The 18312-nt window shown below is 44.5% G+C and overlaps 1 protein-coding gene across 5 annotated transcripts in view; it reads left to right on the top strand.

Moving 5' to 3' along the window:
- Nucleotides 1–18312, top strand: part of GPM6B (glycoprotein M6B) — a 155424-nt gene that overhangs the window by 121763 nt on the left and 15349 nt on the right. The gene's annotated exons all lie outside the window — the stretch shown is intronic.

Below are 18312 nucleotides of genomic sequence, written 5' to 3'. Positions count from 1 at the left end.
TTTACATCAGTCTGTTACCTTTGAGAAGGAAAACTCAGAGCCCATGAAATGAGGATCATATACTTGGGTACTTGACCCCATTGGGTAGGTCCATGGGGTCCAATCTCTAGCCTCCTTGTTCAAAGGAACACTGGCCTCTCAAAACATCTAAGTGCTGAGTCGGAGTGAACTGTGTATCAGCCCTTCTGGGGACCTGGAAGGGGAGAAACCTGAGCCATATGCACACCTACCCTCCACATCCCTGAAGTCCACACAGAGCTAAGACTCAGTGGTTTTAAGTTACTTAAAATGGGACTAGAAATGGATGGTGGTGGGTCAGAGAAACACACCAGGCTTCAAGTTATTGCTGGAATTCTGTGTGAACCCATAGCGTCATTCATCCAAAATGTCTTAACTTCTGCAAGAATAAATCAGAAATGACAGCATAGAACCGAAAAGTCTAGAAAGAGCGATCTGGAGGTACAATGTAAGACCTACACTGAGTTACAAAGTCATGGCACCCGTCATTCACTTAATAATTAAAACTTTTTTCCCTTAAAACCTGAATTGTGGCTTCAGGTTAATTAACACGAAATCTGTCTTTGGATTTAATTCTCTGCCTTGAGTGACAAATTCCTTCACTCCATCTCTGGCCGCTAGGCACCAGCTCTGTGTGCCTGTGTAGTGCCGGCTTGAAGAGATGAGCAAGAAATGCAACCAGACATTTGTTCTCTTGGAGCCTTTGAAGGATGGAAGGTTCTAGAAGCTTGATTTTTAAAAATTGCCTTTAGGCATGATATATCCATACAGTGGAATACTGTGTGGCGATGAGAAGGAATGAAGGGTGCATACTACACACTGCGACACAGATGGGTCTCAGAAACAGGATGCTGAGTCAAAGATGACACATGAGAGCAAATACTGCAGGGTTCCACTGACATGAAATGTCCAGAACTGGCAAATCCAGAGAGACAGAAAATAGCTGAGTGCTTGCTGGAGACTGGGGGAGGCACCATTGGGGAGTGGCTGCTGAGGGTACAAGGATCCTTTATGGAGTGATGGAGCTGTTTTCAAATTAGATTGTGGTGATGGTTACACCACGCTGTAAATTGACTCAAAACCAGACTGGATCGTACACTTAAAAAGGTGAATTTTCTATGTAAACTTAGCTCAAAAGCCTCCCCTGCTCCCCGCCCTGAAAAGGAAAATATGTACAATTGAATGGCAGGGAGGGAAAGAGAACGGGCAGTACTTGTTAACATGACAAGAAGCTCTCCATGTTGTCTGTAACGGTTGGGGCTAAATTCTTAATTTAGTTAAGAATTCAGAAGAGCTGGGGCTTTTGAAAAGTGATGTGGCACACATACTGTGTGCACTTGCCATGTCCCCAGCAAGGTCCGGGTGTGCCCCTCAAGTGCAACACATGGATCTTTCTGGAGTGCTGGACTCAGGTCAATGACATCTGCGAACAGCCTCTGGGCCATTCAAGGTCAGTTTTGGATATCAAGGGAATTCAGAGCAGAACAAGTTTGGCTGCCAGATGAACTCCACCCCCACCCCACCCCCCAAAAGAAACCAACCTTAGTTTTCAGAGGTTTGGGGATTCTGGAGTGGTATGATGAGAAACTGTAGAACGCTAATAGTTAATCACATTGCTGGTGATGTTTCAGGTGAGAATTCCAGGATCAAGCAAGTTCTTGTCGGAGGGGGAGAAAGAAAATCTCCAGAGGGAGGGACTGAACCTAGCCATGGTGTCGTCTTCCCAGTGGCCCAGAGATTTTGCTGTCTCCTCAATCGGCACGGTTGTCATTCTGTGCTTAGATCCCAAACCAGATGGTGTGAGGGAAAAAATAGACGATTCCATATGGCTCTTGTGTCTTTTATTTTCCCCCTTTGCAGAATTCTCAGTTTCTTTCCAGTGGGGGACAGACAGTGGGAAGAGGTTTTGGTCCACGCCAATGGGTAGATCTTTGCCAAAGGAAAATGCAGGCATTGTGGCAGAGACCTCCTCTCCCCAAACTGCTTACTCCCCATGAGGGACGTCAAGGTGCTTCCAGTTTCCTTTGCCTCAGTCATTTCCCATCTTCCTTTTTGGGTGAAACTTCTCTGTGGAGTTACATTTTTAGCACTTGGCTAGTGAATCCTTCACCATCTGTACTTCTTTCTTCCTTTTAAATTGTTTAACTTCTTTAACCAGGTGGCATTCACATCTTCTTTGGGCCTCCAGGAAATCAAAGGGTGGGTGGCCACAAGGGCCACCTCAGGTGACACTGCCTTGGGGACCTAGGCCTGAGGCAGTGGCACTTGGGAAATGAGGAGCCCTTTGGGCTTCAGTTGTGTTCGATGGAATATTGTGCTTAGCGTGTAGGGCATGGTTCAGGCGACTACAGGTTGTCACAAGGGCTTCAGTCAGTGTCATCAGAGAGAATTCAGATCCTCTCTTCCATGTGCAGTCCATGGGCCAGCAGGATCAGCATGCCCTGGAAGCTTGTTACAAATGCAGTCTCAGGTCCAACCTGAGGCCTGCTGAATCTGAGTCTGCATTTTCAGAAATTTCCAGATGATTCCTGGGCATAATGCAGTTCGAGAAGCACTAATTGAGAGCAAGGTCCAAAAGCAAGAATGGAGAAGACAGAGGAAGGAATTGAAGACGTGGATTTACCCTCAAAAGTTTGAGAAATCACTGTGTTTCAAAAAGATGGAAGAGAATTGCTTCAAGTGTCCATTCTCCTTTCTGTCTCTCTTTATGGGGAGGTAGGTGTAAGAATTGCCAGTCGTTAATGCACTGAGTCCTGGTGAGTTTGAAAGGCCGGTGACCTTGGATTCTCTTAGCTACTTGTCTGAAAATGTGCCTCCTCTTATTTCTTTGTTTAAAATCGTGGTGAATGAGAGTGGAGGATGGGGCAGTGAAAATGGGACCAGCTTGTCTCCTTCTGGAGAAAGCGAGAAGAAAGCAGTTGATAGGAGTTGGGAGAAGTTCTCAAATGCCCCTCGTCATCTTCTTGAATATAATCCAGTGACATGTAAGTTGCTGTCACCTAATACAGCTGTAAGCTAAAAGACCAAGAATGACTATTCAGACACTGGTAAATCTGTGTAGTTCCGTGTTCAGTCTACCAGGTAAGGGGTACAAAAGCCACTCCCTTCAGCAGTTACCAGTTCCCCTCCTGTTATTGTCATGGATGAGTCACTAAGTCATGTCCAAGTCTTTTGCAACCCTATGAACTATAACCCTCCAGGCTCCTCTGTCCATGGGATTTCCCAGGCAAGAATACTGGAGTGGGTTGCCATGCCCTCCTTCAGGGGATCTTCCCGACCCAGGGATTGAACCCACGTCTCCTGCATTGGCAGGCTGGTTCTTTACCAATGAGCCAGCAGGGAAGCCCCTTCTGGCCAGCTCACAAATCCTAATGGCCCTGATGCTTGGACTCAGATGGCTGTAGATAATTCCAGAAGTTCAAAGAGATCACCCTGTCACATATGGACTAGAACCAAAGGTGTGGGGAGAGCATGAGCAACGTTGGTATTTGGCCGAGTGTTGAGCAGGAAGCCCCCGTGTTGGGATTTCCATGGCCAAGATTACTGAGCAGCCATGGAAATCCCAACACGGGGGCTTCCTGCTCAACACTTCGCTAAATACCAACATTCCTGCTTGCTCAGTACTGTGCATCAGGTCACACTGCTGGGCTCCTCCTATCTGCCCAGGTGTGACCTGAGAAGGCAGGCCCCTTGAGATTCCCAGCCTTTCTCCCTCTGGCCCCCTAGTCTGGGATTTCTCTGTCGTGGATCCACTCTATAGAGTGACACTTGGGATATGAGAGTCCCGGAAAATGCTATTGGATTTGGTGTTAGACTGTCTTGTCACACTTTCCTAACCTGTACTTTTAAGGCCTTTTCTGAAAACACTTGAGCTGTATTTCAAGGTGGGGAACCCATAATCTCTCTGTGTGCATCTTTGGTCTCTGTCGCTGGTCGTCTGTGGACTATAGCCCGGGATCTGATGGTGTTGTATGGGTTGTTGGGCAGGGCAACTGTTCCCCGGAGTCTGGCTGGAGAAGCATTCTCGGTTTAGTAACGCTGTGGCCAGGGGAAGCCCCCAGTGTGTATGTCTGATGGCTGCCTATGATTGAAGTTGTTTCAGGTTAAATGCAGGTGAACAATGGACACAGTACAACAATGTTCTAGCCCAGGTTCATGCCATAATACTTCTGAGTTTTTAAAGAGTTCTTTGCATTTTGTTTTCTGCTGTGGATTATTTATTCCATTTTCATATTACCTGCAGTTTTCACCCAAAAATGTGCCAGTATAGGGCAGGTAACTATTTTATAACTTATTTACCAAAGGCTATTATGTCAGTCATATACAGAGTTTTTCTTTTTTTTTTTTTAATTTTATTTTATTAGTTGGAGGCTAATTACTTCACAACATTTCAGTGGGTTTTGTCATACATTGACATGAATCAGCCATTGAGTTACACGTATTCCCCATCCCGATCCCCCCTCCCACCTCCCTCTCCACCCGACTCCTCAGGGTCCTCCCAGTACACCAGGCCCGAGCACTCATCTCATGCATCTCACCTGGGCTAGTGATCTGTTTCACCATAGATAATATACATGCTGTTCTTTTCAAACACCACATAGAGTTTTTCATTTACAAATGTTCAACTTTTTATCAGCTATACTGTTGGTATATGCTTAGCACTCAATTATGTAGCGGTGGCTGCCACTGTATCTGTGACATACAGAACTCCCTTTGCCTTTTGGTCTTGTGTCTATTCCTTAGCTCAGAGCAGACAAAGAAAGCAGAGATGAAAGGCAGATCAGCCAGAACTGAGTTTCTATCTGGGCCTTTTGGTCAGGTACAGCATCTGGTTTTAGAGAAACTGACTTGGATTATTCAAAGCAGCAATTTATAGTCTCTTAGAAACAGTGACATCTGATCTTCGTTACCTTTATAATACCCCCCTGTGTTGTATGTTTTCAGTTTGAGTTAATTAAAATTAATTTTGTCTTGAACTCTTTTGCCTGCCCCACAGAGAGCTAACTGGAGACATTGGGAAGCAGCTCAAGTCTGCTTTTAGAGGTTAGTCTTCCTACCTTCCCAAGCTGTGTCCTTTTGGGGGTCCTGTTCACTCACAAATAGGTCACACATATACCCCTACCCATGTGTTTCTAGATCTATCAAAAGCTTTCGTAAAATGACTTGCGCACTGGGAAGCAGAAAGCTCTGGAAGTCTGAGTCATCTAGGTTGGATGAGACTTTGGAGAGCAGCTTGCGTTTTATCTAGGAACTTCCAGAGTCAGTGCTTTCACCCCAAGGAGTAACTAGTGGTGAAATGTCAGGCCAGTAGGAGCAAAACAGGTCTTTTCTGTGGTCTTAAGACAACTGTGAGGACTTGGCTTAGACCAGGCTGTTGATCACAACTGTGTTTCACCACATAAAAATCACAACTGTGTTTTGGTGAATGAAGTTTTATTAGCACCAGCTATGGCCATTCATTTACAGATTGTCTGTGGCTGCTTTCCTGCAAAAACAGCAAAATTGAGTGGTTTTAGCCATATGCTCTGCAAAGCCAAAAAGAGTTACTATCTGGCCCTTTCCATAAAAAAGAAGCCAACCCCTGACTTAGAGTAATTGTATTCTTAGCACTCGTTATAAATCCAGTCACATATGGTAGGCAAGACCTAAACATTTTGCTAGTCACTCAGTTTCCTAAAATCTCCATCCAAGACCCCTCACCTTCTTCTCTCCAGGCTCCAGAATCCTTGTTCCCTGGGGTACCAGTTGTTCACAAGCTTTAGACTAAAGATCAGTCCTTCTTCAGAGGGTCCCTGGGCTCTTTCTGGAAGCGCAGCCCCTTTGGCCTCTTACAAGCCCTTTTCTGAGTGTTCCCACAATAAACCAAGTCCTGTTAAATAGATACCATGGGCTGTTTTCATCTATTACTCCATTTGTTGTACTTTAGCGAGTTTTATTTTCTATGTTAGGTAAAAGAATCACCAAGGATGCTGGTTAAACATTCAGATTCCCAGATTCCCCCTTCGGGGTGGGTTCCAGGAATTTGGTATGTTTTGATAAGCTCCCCAGGCAATTCAGAGCCACACTGAAGTTTGACCACCACTACTGTATATGTGGAGGATCAAAATCTTAATGGAGAAAATAGTTCCTCATGATAACATCTTTGGTAAAGTATTGTTTCAGGTCAAAATACCTTTCTGAAGGGCAGCATAAGCTTGAAATTGAAAGGCAACTTATATACATTTTTCTATCAAGATGCCCAAAGCCAAATCACCTCATCCCTAGCAGACAGTGAATTTGAAGCAAACTTCTCTTGATGTTTTAAGATTGTCATTGCATCTTTGTGTCATTGCATTTTTTAAAAAATGCTTTAAAGATTCTGTTGTAGAGCTGCAGGCATATACCAGAGCTGAAGCTGTGTATTAGTTATCTATTGTTGTATGACAGATTAATCTTACACTCAATAGTCAGGAACAACAACGTATATCATCTCAATTTCTGTAGGTCAGGAATCTGGACTCTGCTTAGCTGTCTGTGAGTCTCTAACAAGGCTGTGACTGAAAGCATTGGCCAGGGCTGTAGTCTCATCTGAAGGCTCAACCATGGAAGAATCCACTTCCCAGATCATTTTTTGTGGTTGTTGTCAGAACTCAGTTCCTCAAAGGCTGTGGAACTGAGGGCCTCAGCTACTCACTAGCTCTTGGCCCGAGACCTCCCTTGATTCTTTGCCATGTAGACTTTCCCATATCTCCCTCATGACATGGCGGCTGACTTCATCAGACAGAGTGGGTGATGGAGTGTGCCAGCAAGATAGAGAGTGCTAGGAAGATGGAAGTCAGTTTTTTGAAACCTAACAGGGAAGCTAGTCAGTAGGTTTAGCCCACACTCTGGGGGAGCGTATGAATATCAGGAGGTGAGGACCATCGGGGGTGTCTTAAAAGGCTACCTGTTGCAAGCTGTATAAACGTTTCAAAATGGAAATGCATCATGTGTCTCCTTAAAGCACTGGCTTCTTTCCTTAATGACAGTAGCCTCTACACTTTCCTGTTACCAACTAGCCCTTAGGTTCTGTAGCTGTAGGATATCTTCCCAGCCCCCTCCAGCCCATACCACCCAGGTTGATATAGTTGATAAGGCTCCTGACTTTTGCTGCCAATCCTTAGTTTCCAAAAGGGACTTGTAACCTTTTACCATTACTAGCATCTTTTGTAAAAATTGAACTTAAAAAGCATATCTTGAAAAGGAAAAGAAAAAGAAGGTAATTTTAAAAAACTTTTTGAGTTACAGTTGATATGCACAACCTGCATACATGTAAAGTGACCTGTTGGATCAGCTCTGACATTCGTATGTGCCCATGAAATGAGCATCACAAGCAAGATGGTGACATGTCTGCCAATCCCCCAGATCCCTCTGTAAGCCCTTTCTTCCCACACAACCACTGACACGTCCTTTGTCTCTGGGTGAGTTGATATTTTCTGGAATGGCCCCTAAGAAAATTTGTTCACATATATTCTCTCGTGTTTTCTCACAGAGCCATGCCTGTAAAATGCTGTGTGACTTTGACTGCTTCACAGCTCCAAACTTTGTCTGATTTTTACCCTTCCTTCCTTCACTGAATACACCCTGCACCCTTTGAATAAAACTCAAAAAGACCCATTCTGCTACCACCCACAGTGGAAGAGTTTAGTTTGCACCCACTGCAATTCAGCCTACACGCTAGCACCAGATTAGTCTCTTAAAAGCACACCTCAGATCATGTCACTCGCCTGTTCACAAACCTTCCCTCTCTCCTTACAGCCTGCAAAATGAAGCACCCAGGGCTGCAGGCTGGCTCAGAGGCCTCCCTGCAGGAGGGCCCTGCCTGCCTCTCCAGCTTGTCTCCTGACACTGTCCCAATGCCCTTGACAAACTCCACCGCACGCCCTCAACTTTCCCTACTGGCGCCTAACCACATCAATCCTGTTCTTCACTCATGCTTGTCAGTCTGTCCTAACCACAGGATCCTTCTGTTCTTAAAGGCCTGTCTACACCACTGCCACCCACACGCCCCTTCCTAAGCTCCCCACACTAAGCCAAGGAGATGTCTCTACCTCCCTCCCCATGTCCCTGAGTCACTTCGCTCTTCATTCTACTTGAATATTTCTGCTGTGTTCGTGTCCCTCACCCCACTCCAAAGCAAACCAAACCCCTGCAGCTCCCAGCACGGTGCCTTGCACATAGCAGCAATTCAATAGACACTCACTGAACTCAGTGCAATCCAACAACACGTAGACACTGTAACCTAGATGGTTGAGGAGGTTGAGTGTTGCTAAAGCTTAGTATTGCAGGGGCACCTCAAATTTCCTGAACACCCTACAGATCTCCGTGCTTTTAAAACCTCTGTCATTTAGATTTAGAGCTAGCTTTCCAAAGAGTCTGACACAACTGAGCAAGCACACACGCATCCCCAGCTTGCCTAGATTTCCTTGGTTCTTTGCTCCCCACTTAACTAGGCTAAGAGCACACACATGGTCTTTAGGAAAACCAAAGCCAGTCCCCACAGAAGGTGAAGGACAGGACCAACAAGCATCTGTGTCTTAATTTTATTTACTCTCACTGTATGAACATAGCTTTCCTTTTCTATGATTGCTTATCTTCTACTGCCCAAGCCATATTGCAAATGTGAGAGGCTCATCAATTTTGAGATGTTTCACAACATGCCACAAAAATGAAAATTTTTGATTTCACAGATTTTAGGACCAGATTTTAGAAGGATATCCCAAAAAACAATTCTCTTTATATCATTAAAAATAGTTTCAGTTTTCTTGGCATTATACAGTTGGACTTGTATGTCAATGACTCTAAGAAGGTCATAAAAGAACTGGGAAGCAACCTATCTTTGTGGGTGTTTTCTTACTTAGGTCTTTAACAGGAAGCTCCCATGTCCACTGACTTCATGATACCTTCTTTTTTTTTTTTTTTTTCATGATACCTTCTTAATGGTATATACCAGTTTACCATTTGGGGTTTACAGTCTTTGGGCTGCTAAGTCCCTTTACTCTCTTAAAAATAAAAAAAAATAATAAATAAAAAAAAATAAAAATAATTGAAGACCCTCCCTGAAAGCTTTTGCTCATGTGGGTTATATCTCTAGGTATTTTTGTATTAGAAATTATAACTAAGATATTACTTAAGTAATATTTTCATCATAGAAGTTAAAAGTTATATAATTTATTTTTATAGGTTATTAGTATTTGACCTCAGAAATAGATTACATTTTATCCTTTAAAAAATAATGAACTTATTTATTTAAAATATTACTAATAAACCCATTACCTGGTAACAAAAATAGTGTTTGAGAAAGATAACTCTTCCCAAACAAGGCAAAGCTTGAGTGAGAAGGGTAGCACTGTTTTACATTTTCTCAAATCTCTGTAATATCTGGCTTAATATTCAACAGCTATTATCTTTACATCTGCCTCTGCATTCACTCACAGGCATCTTGGAGCATCTAGTTTCTGCTGAAGTGTATGAAGAAAACTCAGTCTGTCACAGATAGGTGGTTGGAGAAGGGAGGAATATTTTAATGGCCTTTTCATGTATTTGTGGAACTCTTCCTTGATAATACACCAAAATCCAGCAAGTGGTGATTTCTTAAAGATTATTGATAATGTGGAATCTGAAACTGTTTTAGTGAACTTTTTCTACTCCATTCCATTAAAATCTATTGCTCTCCCTTGCAGTCTGATTGGTCTGTATTGGAGAATGATTTTGTAACATCCTTCAATGGTCACTTAGAAAATACCGGTTCTCTGGCTGGTACAAATCTTCCAAGTATTGACACATTTTATTATACCATATCCCAAAAGTCACATTTCATTAACATCACCACTGATTTCATTAAGAAGTCTTCTAAGTACTGGGAAGCTGGGCCTTTCACAGGTGCAAGTTTTCCAAAATTGATTGGCAACAGATACTGTCGTGAAGTTGACAAGGTCATTTACATCATTTTAAAGAAAATTTGTGCCAGATAACCAAGGCTGTGTGTCTGTGTGTGTATCATGTTTCAGGTATAGTATTGTAATTCAGCATCTGTATACAACATCTGTGTACACTGCAGAGTGATCACTACCACAAAATCTAGTTACCATCCATCACCAGACTAACAGTTGACCCCCCCTTCACGCATTTCACCCAACTCCCGACCCCCTTCCTCTCTGGTAACTACTAATCTGTTCTCTGTATCTGTGAATTGTTTTTTGTTTTTTTTTAAGATTATACATATGAGTGAAATTATATGCTATTTGTCTTTCTCCACCTGACTTAACCTATATAGCGTAATGCCCTCAAGGTTTGTTGCAAATGGCAAGAATTTGTTCTTTTTTATAGCTGAGTAGTATTTCATTGTGTGTGTATGTGAGACATACACATAAGATATATATCATATCATCTTTTTTTAAAAAATTATTGAAGTATAGTTGGTTTATAATGTGTTAGTTTCTGGTGTACAGCAGAGTGATTCAGTTATACATATACTCATTCTTTTTCACATTTTTCCCCCCATATAGGTTATTACAGAATATTGAGTACAGTTCCCTATGCTGTGCAGTAGGTCATTATTAGTTTTCCATTTTATATATAGTAGTGTGTATATGTTAACCCTAAGCTCCTATTTTATCCCTCCCCCACGTATTTCCCCTTTGGTAAGCATAAGTTTGTTTTTGAAATCTGTGAGTCTGTTTCTGTATTGTAAATAAGTTCATTTGTATCATTTTTTAAAATTAGGTTCTGCTTATAAGTGATAAACAATGTTTGTCCTCCTCTGTCTGACTTAACTCAGTATGATAATGTCTAGGTCCATCCATGTTGCTACAGATGGCATTATTTCATTCTTTCTAATGGCTGAGTAGTATTCCATTGTATATATGTACCACTAAGTGGACATGAATTTGCGCAAACTCTGCAAGATAGTGAAGGACAGGGAAGCCTGGTGTACTGCAGTCTGTGGGGTTGCAAACAGTCAGACATGACTTAGCAACTGAACGACGACATCTTCTTTACCCATTCGTCTGCTGACGGGCATTGAAGTTGCTTCCCTTCCTTGGTTATTGTAAATAGTGCTGCAGTGAACATTGGGTTGCATGTGTCTTTTCAAATTACAGTTTTCTCAGGATATATGCTCAGGCATGGGATTGCTGGATCATATGGTAGTTCTTGAGCTTCCCAGGTGGTGCTAGTAGTAAAAATCCTGCCTGCCAAGGCAGGAGACATAAGAGATGTGGGTTCAGGATCAAACCAGGGGAAATGGAAACCCACTCCAATATCCATGCCTGGAGAATCCCATGGACAGAGGAACCTGGTGAGCTACAGTCCATAGGGTCACAAAGAGTCGGACACAACTGATGTAACTTAGCGTGCACGCATGCATGGTAGTTTTTATATCATCTTTATCCATTTATCCATCAGTGGGCATAGATTGTTTCCATGTCTTGGCTATTATAAATAATGTTGCAGTGGACAGAGGTGCATATATCTTTTCAAATTAGTGTGGAGATTACTCAGAAATTAAGAATAGTATTACCAATATAACCAAAGCTGTTTTACTTTTGGGTATTTATCCAGAGAACATGAAAACACTGTTGGTGGGAATGTAAATTGGTGCAGCCACTATGGAGAACAACGGCCCACAGGGGTTCCCTTTCCTCCACACCTTTGCCAATACTTGTTATTTGTTGTCTTTTGGATAGTATTCTGACAGGTATGAGGTGATATCTCATTGTGGTCTTAATTTGCATTTCCCTGATGTTTAGTGAGTGATGTTGAGCATTGTTTCATATGCCTGTTGGCCATCTGTCTTCTTCCCAAGTCTTAATAACTATAGTGTGTTAGTCATTCTTTAAAGAAAAAAACAGCTGTCTGCCAGAAAACAAGATGCTAGTTCAGCTTGAAACTCAGTCGCACTTGAACTTGGCATCGTGCTCTGTCATGCTACAGAAGTCCTGGATGTGTCCTCATTTCATTATACAGAATCTTCAAAAGGGTATGTAGATTTATTGCAGTTGATAAATTTTTTTTAACCACATCAAAGTGAAACTCTCTTGTTTTTTCCCTGTGAGTGTGTGGTGGTGAGGAATGAACTGCTGATTCCTTCACTTTGGTGCCACTGCCTGATTTGTGCTATAGCCATCAGCAGTTTCCTGTGGAAATGTCAACACAGTGGGGAAAAGTCGGTACTGTCTAGTGCTATCATGAAGACAGTTTGGGCCTCCTGCACCTCCGGAGTCTTGGGGTCTCTCAAGGCTGCACCCACCCCCTTGGAGAGCCCATCTTTTCTGCCCTTGTGGTTCAGTGAGGAGGTTCAGTGAGGAGCGATGGCCCAGACTTGCCTAAAGAGACCCTGCATTGTAAGGAGTTTCCCCCGGAAATTGATGTGTACATGAAAGGTGGAGAACCAGTGCTCTTGAAGGGCAAGCTGCAAACTTTTCCTATAAAAGGCCAGATGGTAAATATCTGGCAACTACTCAGCTCTGCCTTTGCAGCTTGAAAATACCCACATACAGTACAGAAAGGATTGAGCTCGGCCGTGTTCCAGTCAAACTTTATTTCTGGACACAGAACTTTGAATTCCATATACTTGTGTCACGAAGCAGGATTATTCTTTGAGTTTGGGTTTTTTTCACAATCATTTCGAAATGTAAAAAAGCATGCTGAGTTCGCAGGCCCTGTGGAGAACCCAGTTGAGCCCATAGGCCACAGTTGGCTGATGTCTGCTCTAGAACACATGTTCTCCAACTTAAGGTCACCTGGGGGGGGGAGGGAAGCAAAACCTCTAATTCCTAAATCCCACCTGCAGAAATTGCAATTTAATTTGGTCTGGGGTAAAGTCTGGACATCAGGGCTTTCCCATGCGCTCCAGGTAATTCTCTTGGGCAGCAAAATTTGTGAACTTCTTTTCTGTAATATTTTTTAAACAAAGTAAGGTTATTTTCAGCTCTTTTGCTTCTTTTTAATTGTAGAATTTGGCGGTCATGCTGGTGTCTCAGACCAGGATGGTATATGGTAGCCTGAGAGCGGGGTTTCTCATCCTTGACCCTTGGTGTCACCTCATTCTTTGTTGTGTTTGGGGTGGGGACCATCCTATACACTGTGGAGTGCTGAGCAGCATTGCTGACTTCTACCGGCTACCTGCCAGTAGCGCCTGCCCAGCTGTGATGACGCAGTGTTTCCACACCTCCCCTGGGGGCAGAATCGTCCCCGGGTGAAAACCAGGGATGTGAACATTGTGGAGCACGTGTGTGCACGCACTCTCAGGACTCTTCCTCCTTGGTGCTGCAGACATTAGGGTTGTGTAATTGTTGGCGGGGCTCTCCTGTGCCCTGTAAGATATTGAACAGCATCCCCGGCTTCCACCTACTAGAGCCAGGAGTATCCCCTCCACCAGTCCTGACAACCCCAGGTATCTTCAGATGTCACCCCATGTCCCCAACGTGGGCACACTCACTCCCTGTGGAGAACTAAGTCAGGGAGACCTTGGTGCCCTGCCATCCGATCTTATGTCTCTTAACTAAGGATTGTCTCTGCTTCCATTTTCCTGCTGGTTGTTTGAAAGTTGCAAACCTTGGTTACTTCTTTTCTTTTTAATTTGATGGATTATTAGGAGTTAGTAAAGTGGCAAGAAGGGTCGTGAGTTGAGGGTGTGTGTGTGACATTCATTCCCTGGGGAAGAATCTGAGCCCTTGTTGCTGCCGGCCCTCCTGGGAGCCAGCATGAGAGCTGCAGCCAGGATCACAGACAACTTGGGGCAAATGACTGGGCCGTTGTGAGCTCCCAGCCATGGCAACGGGCATCCGCAAGCCCGAGGACAAAGCCAGTTTTCTTCTGTTGTTCTGCACAAAAGGTTCTAGAGATGCCGGAGACAAATGGCCATTGAGAGGGAGAGGCATTGAGGCCTGTTTTTTTTCTCCCTACTGTGCGGTTTATATTTAAACCATCTTAGACTAACGCACACTGGAGTTTTTGTGCGAATCAAAACCGAAAATTCTCTTTAGCTGCAGAGACTGGCTGAATGAAGGCTGAAGACCTGACTGACCTAATGGAGGTTCAGGGTGCCAGGTGAGAGGCACTGAGAATTACTAGTAAAATGCGCTAGAAAGCCTAGCAGTGATTTGTTTTTTCCACGAGTTGTTCACAGTCATCAAAAAAATGCTTTCTTTACCCTTTTCTGGTTCATGTTCACCAGCGTTGTCATTGCTAGTTTGAAGCTTGGGAAAACTCAGCATGTGGATTTATGGGAATATCCAAGAAAAGCATTGCTCTTGCTTAGCTGGCACCCACTTTGCATGGCGTGGTGCTCTGCTGATACTCGGCACCACCTCCCTCTTTAAAAAAAAAAAAAAAGACATCAGCCTGGCCTGTGACTTCTCCTGCTGGGGACAGCCCAAAGCCCAGGTCCTTTGTCTGAACGGGGGAGGTGGGGGGGATAGGTCTGTGTTCTCAGACCCTGTCAGTGGTATGACACTAAAGCATCTTTGTTGTGAAAAATCTGAGCTTAACAGTGCTTGCTTGGCTCAGAAGAAACACTCTAGTGGCACTCTTTTCAAGGCGGCTGAACAGCTTGGAACACTGTGTTTTTCTTCGTTGTGGCCCCTGGAACTTGCCATTTGATTTGCAAGTGACTGGAGTTAGGGCCAAGCCCAGCAGGCCTCCTCTTTGGAAAAAACACCAAACACGGCTGCACACAAAAGCGGGTACTTCACAGAGACTCGGGGCTCCACACCTGGGACTGGACAGATAGGACTGGTGACTGGCAGTGGGCTTCTCAGACTTCCACGTGCACTCCTGGGGGCTTGTTCTCATGCAGATCCCACCAACTCGACTGGTCTGGGGTGGGGCCCGAGACTGCATTTCCCCCAAGCTCCCTGCTGAAGCTCTTGCTGCTTGTCCGAGGACCATGCCTGGCAAAAGAAAGGGTCTAAAGCACTTGGAACTGCTCAACGCTCCCATGTCTTTCCTTGACCTCTGAAAGTTTTCACTGCGATCCAGAAGCTGACAGCATCCAGCATCAGCTCTTCTGAGCTACAGACCCATGTGTCTGATCACCCCCTGGAATCTCTCCCTTCAGATGGCATCTGGTCACCTCTAAGTCAGCACGTCTAAAACTGAACTCAACATCTTTTAAAACAATTTTTTAAATTGAAATACAGGGACTTCCCAGGTGGTGCAGTGGTAAAGAACCTGTCTGCTAATGCAGGAGACATGAGAAATGCGGGTTCGATCCCTGGGACGGGAAGATCCCCTGGAGGAGGGCGTGGCAACCCACTCCAGTATTCTTGCCTGGAGAATCCCATGGACAGAGGAGCCTGGTGGGCTACGGTCCATGGGGTTGCAAAAGAATCGGAAATGACTGAAGCGACTTAGCATGCAAGCACACATAATTAAGAAGACTGGATAGTCATGTAAGTGAATCCATATCTCATGGATTTCCATATTTCATGCAGGAAAATCTGTGCCCATTTAACTACAAATCTGACTCAGTTATATACATATAGACATTCTTTTTTTAAGATTCTTTTTCTTTATGATTTATCACAGGATATTGAATATAGTTCCCTGTGCTATACAGTAGAACCGTGTTGTTTACCCATCCTATACATACTAGTTTACATCTGCTAGTCTCTCACTTCCAGTCCTTCCCTCCCCGATGCCTCTTCCCCTTGGCAACCACAAGTCTGACATCTATGTCCATGAGTCTGTTTCTGTTTCATAGACAGATTCATTTTGTGCCATATTTTAGCTTCACATATAAGTAATATTGTATTTGTCTTTCTCTTTCAAACTTACTTCACTTAGTATGATAAGTTCCAGTTGCATTCATGTTGCTTCAAATGGCATTATTTCATCCTTTTTCATGGCTGAGTAGTATTCCATTGTATACATGAACCATATTTTCTTTGTCCATTCCTCTGTCGATGGACATTAAGGTTGTTTCCATGTCTTGGCTATTGTAAACAGTGCTGCTATGAACATAGAGAAGCATGTTATCTTTCTAGATTAGAGTTTTGTTTGGGTATATGTCCAGGAGTGGGATTGCTGGATCATATGGTTTAGTTTCTTGAGGAACCACCACACTGTTCTCCCTAGTGGCTGCACTAATTTACTTTCCCACCAACAGTGTAGGAGGGTTAAACTCGGCATCTTTGTCCTCAAAGCCTAGCCCTCCTGAGTCAACCCCAGCTCAAGGAACAGCACAGCACCATGGGGTTCCATGTGCAGAAATGGAGGAGTCACTGTTGGTACTCAGCACCCATCCCCAACCCCTCCTTTGAGTTCACATCAAGTTGTGCCCATTTGCCATCTCAAACGTCTCTCCGACGCACCCCTTTCTTCCACTTCTGCTGCCTTTGCCCTGGTCCAAGCACCTGTCCTCTTTTGCCTGCACCATTGCAGCGAGCTCCTATTCATCTCCAGGGCCACTTTGTTCTGTCACATCTGCCAGAAGAATCTTTCGCAGCCCCGGTCTGTTCCCCAGGATCAAAAAGGTTTGGTGGTGTCATGTGATTCTGAGGCTAAAGTCCAGATCCCTTTGAGTGGCCTGGAAAGCCTCCAGTGCATCCAGCTCCCCTAGACCCCTCCTGCCTTCCTCGCCCCACCCTCCTCCCGTACTCTCTCTGTTCTGGCATCATCTTCCCTTTCCCCCCCAGGGCTTTTGTTCACGCAGTTTCTGTTTGCTGGAACACCCTTCCTAACCATCCCTCAGCTCAAACTCACCCTTCATGTCTAAGCTGTGGAGGCTGTCCCCGGTCACCCTCCAAAAGCCTGAGTAAGTCCCTGCTGTTTCCTAGCACTTCTGAGCCCCACACCATTTGGATAATGTCTGTTTTTCCCCGGGCTATAAATTGCATTAGCATGTAGCTCGCCTATCTTAGCTCGCTGTCGAGTCCCCAGTGTCCAGCCCAGTACGTGGGACCTCAGAGACACTTGGGTGAGCATTGAACGTGCTAATGGAATGAGATGGAATAAATGGACAGCTGTGCCCTCCCTCCCAGTACTCTTGTCCACACCCATATCTGTTACTACCCTGCCTAATTGACAGCTTCCATTCAATAAGGTCTTTAAGAAACCCCAGTACCCGAGATGATGATAACAGCAAGGTTATGGGGAAGAGCTTCTCTTGTTCCAGTGAGAGCTGAGCTGCACCTTCAGGTGACCCCATGCCAACTGCGTCTTTGAAATATGTCCCAGGGCATTTCACATGGATTCTTTGGTTCTGTTGAGAACTTAATCATTGACTCATTTGCCAGGGGTGGTCCTTCACAGCCTGCTGTCTAATACCTTGAAGACCATCATTGCGCAGGTTTCGTTCAGTTTGGTTGTGGTTTCAGGCCAGAGGATAAACTAGCTCCCTGATACTCCAGCTTGGCCAGAAACCGGGAATCGTTTCGTGGTGTTTGGTGTTTATCATCACGGAGTTTGGCTGGTAATAAAAGAAAGCTGGTGAGGCTGCCACCATGAAGAGCTGGTGCAATTCGTTAGGACTGTGGTTCTCAGATTTGAGCCTCTGTGGGACTTGTCTGAAAGCCCAGATGCCAGGCTACCCCACCGCACCACTGATTTTCTGATGCAGTTGTTCCAGGGTGGGACCCGAGACTCTGCATCTTTCCCATGTTCACAGGTGATGCTGGTGCTCCTGGTCTTCAGACCACAGTCTGCATGTCTGCCTCCAGATAGGGGTCTGCAAACTTTTCCTGGAAAAAGTAACTGTTTCAGGCTTTGTAAGCCACACACTCTGTGTCACAGCTACCCAGAGTAGAAATAGCCTTGGTAGAGTAGAAATAGCCGCCAGTGATTTGTCAATGAAGGGGTGTAAGCTGTGTTCCAATAAAACTCTATTGACAAAACCACAGGCTCTAGTTTGCAGATCCCTGGTTTAGCAGAACCTGGAGCGTTGGCTCTGTTGGGGTTAGTACAGTGGGTGATTCCTACTCCCTCTCAGAGCAAAGGGGAAGCCAGTAATTCTCCCACATGCTGGGCATTTGACCTCATGAGACGGTTGCTGTGCTCAGGACAACGTGATAGGTAGGCAAGGTGACGTCTGCCTTTCAAGGCTGTGTTTCTATCTGACACTGAAATAAAAGCATGCCACAGTGGGCATATAAAGTAGGAAGAACCCCTACTGTCTCCTCTCACATAAGTACACACAGGACTGGCTCCATAATTTGTAGGCCAAGTGCAAAATTGAAAATTCAGACACCCTTGTGCAGAAAGTAGTAAGAATGTCAAGATGGCAGTAGCGGAGCATTATAGTAAGCCCAGGACCCCATGGGGCTGTGCTGGTGT

This window comes from Muntiacus reevesi, chromosome X, assembly GCF_963930625.1.
Source record: "Muntiacus reevesi chromosome X, mMunRee1.1, whole genome shotgun sequence".
Lineage (NCBI taxonomy): Eukaryota > Metazoa > Chordata > Mammalia > Artiodactyla > Cervidae > Muntiacus > Muntiacus reevesi.
Note: the sequence above shows the minus strand (reverse complement) of the source record. Positions and strands in the feature narration are given on the sequence as shown.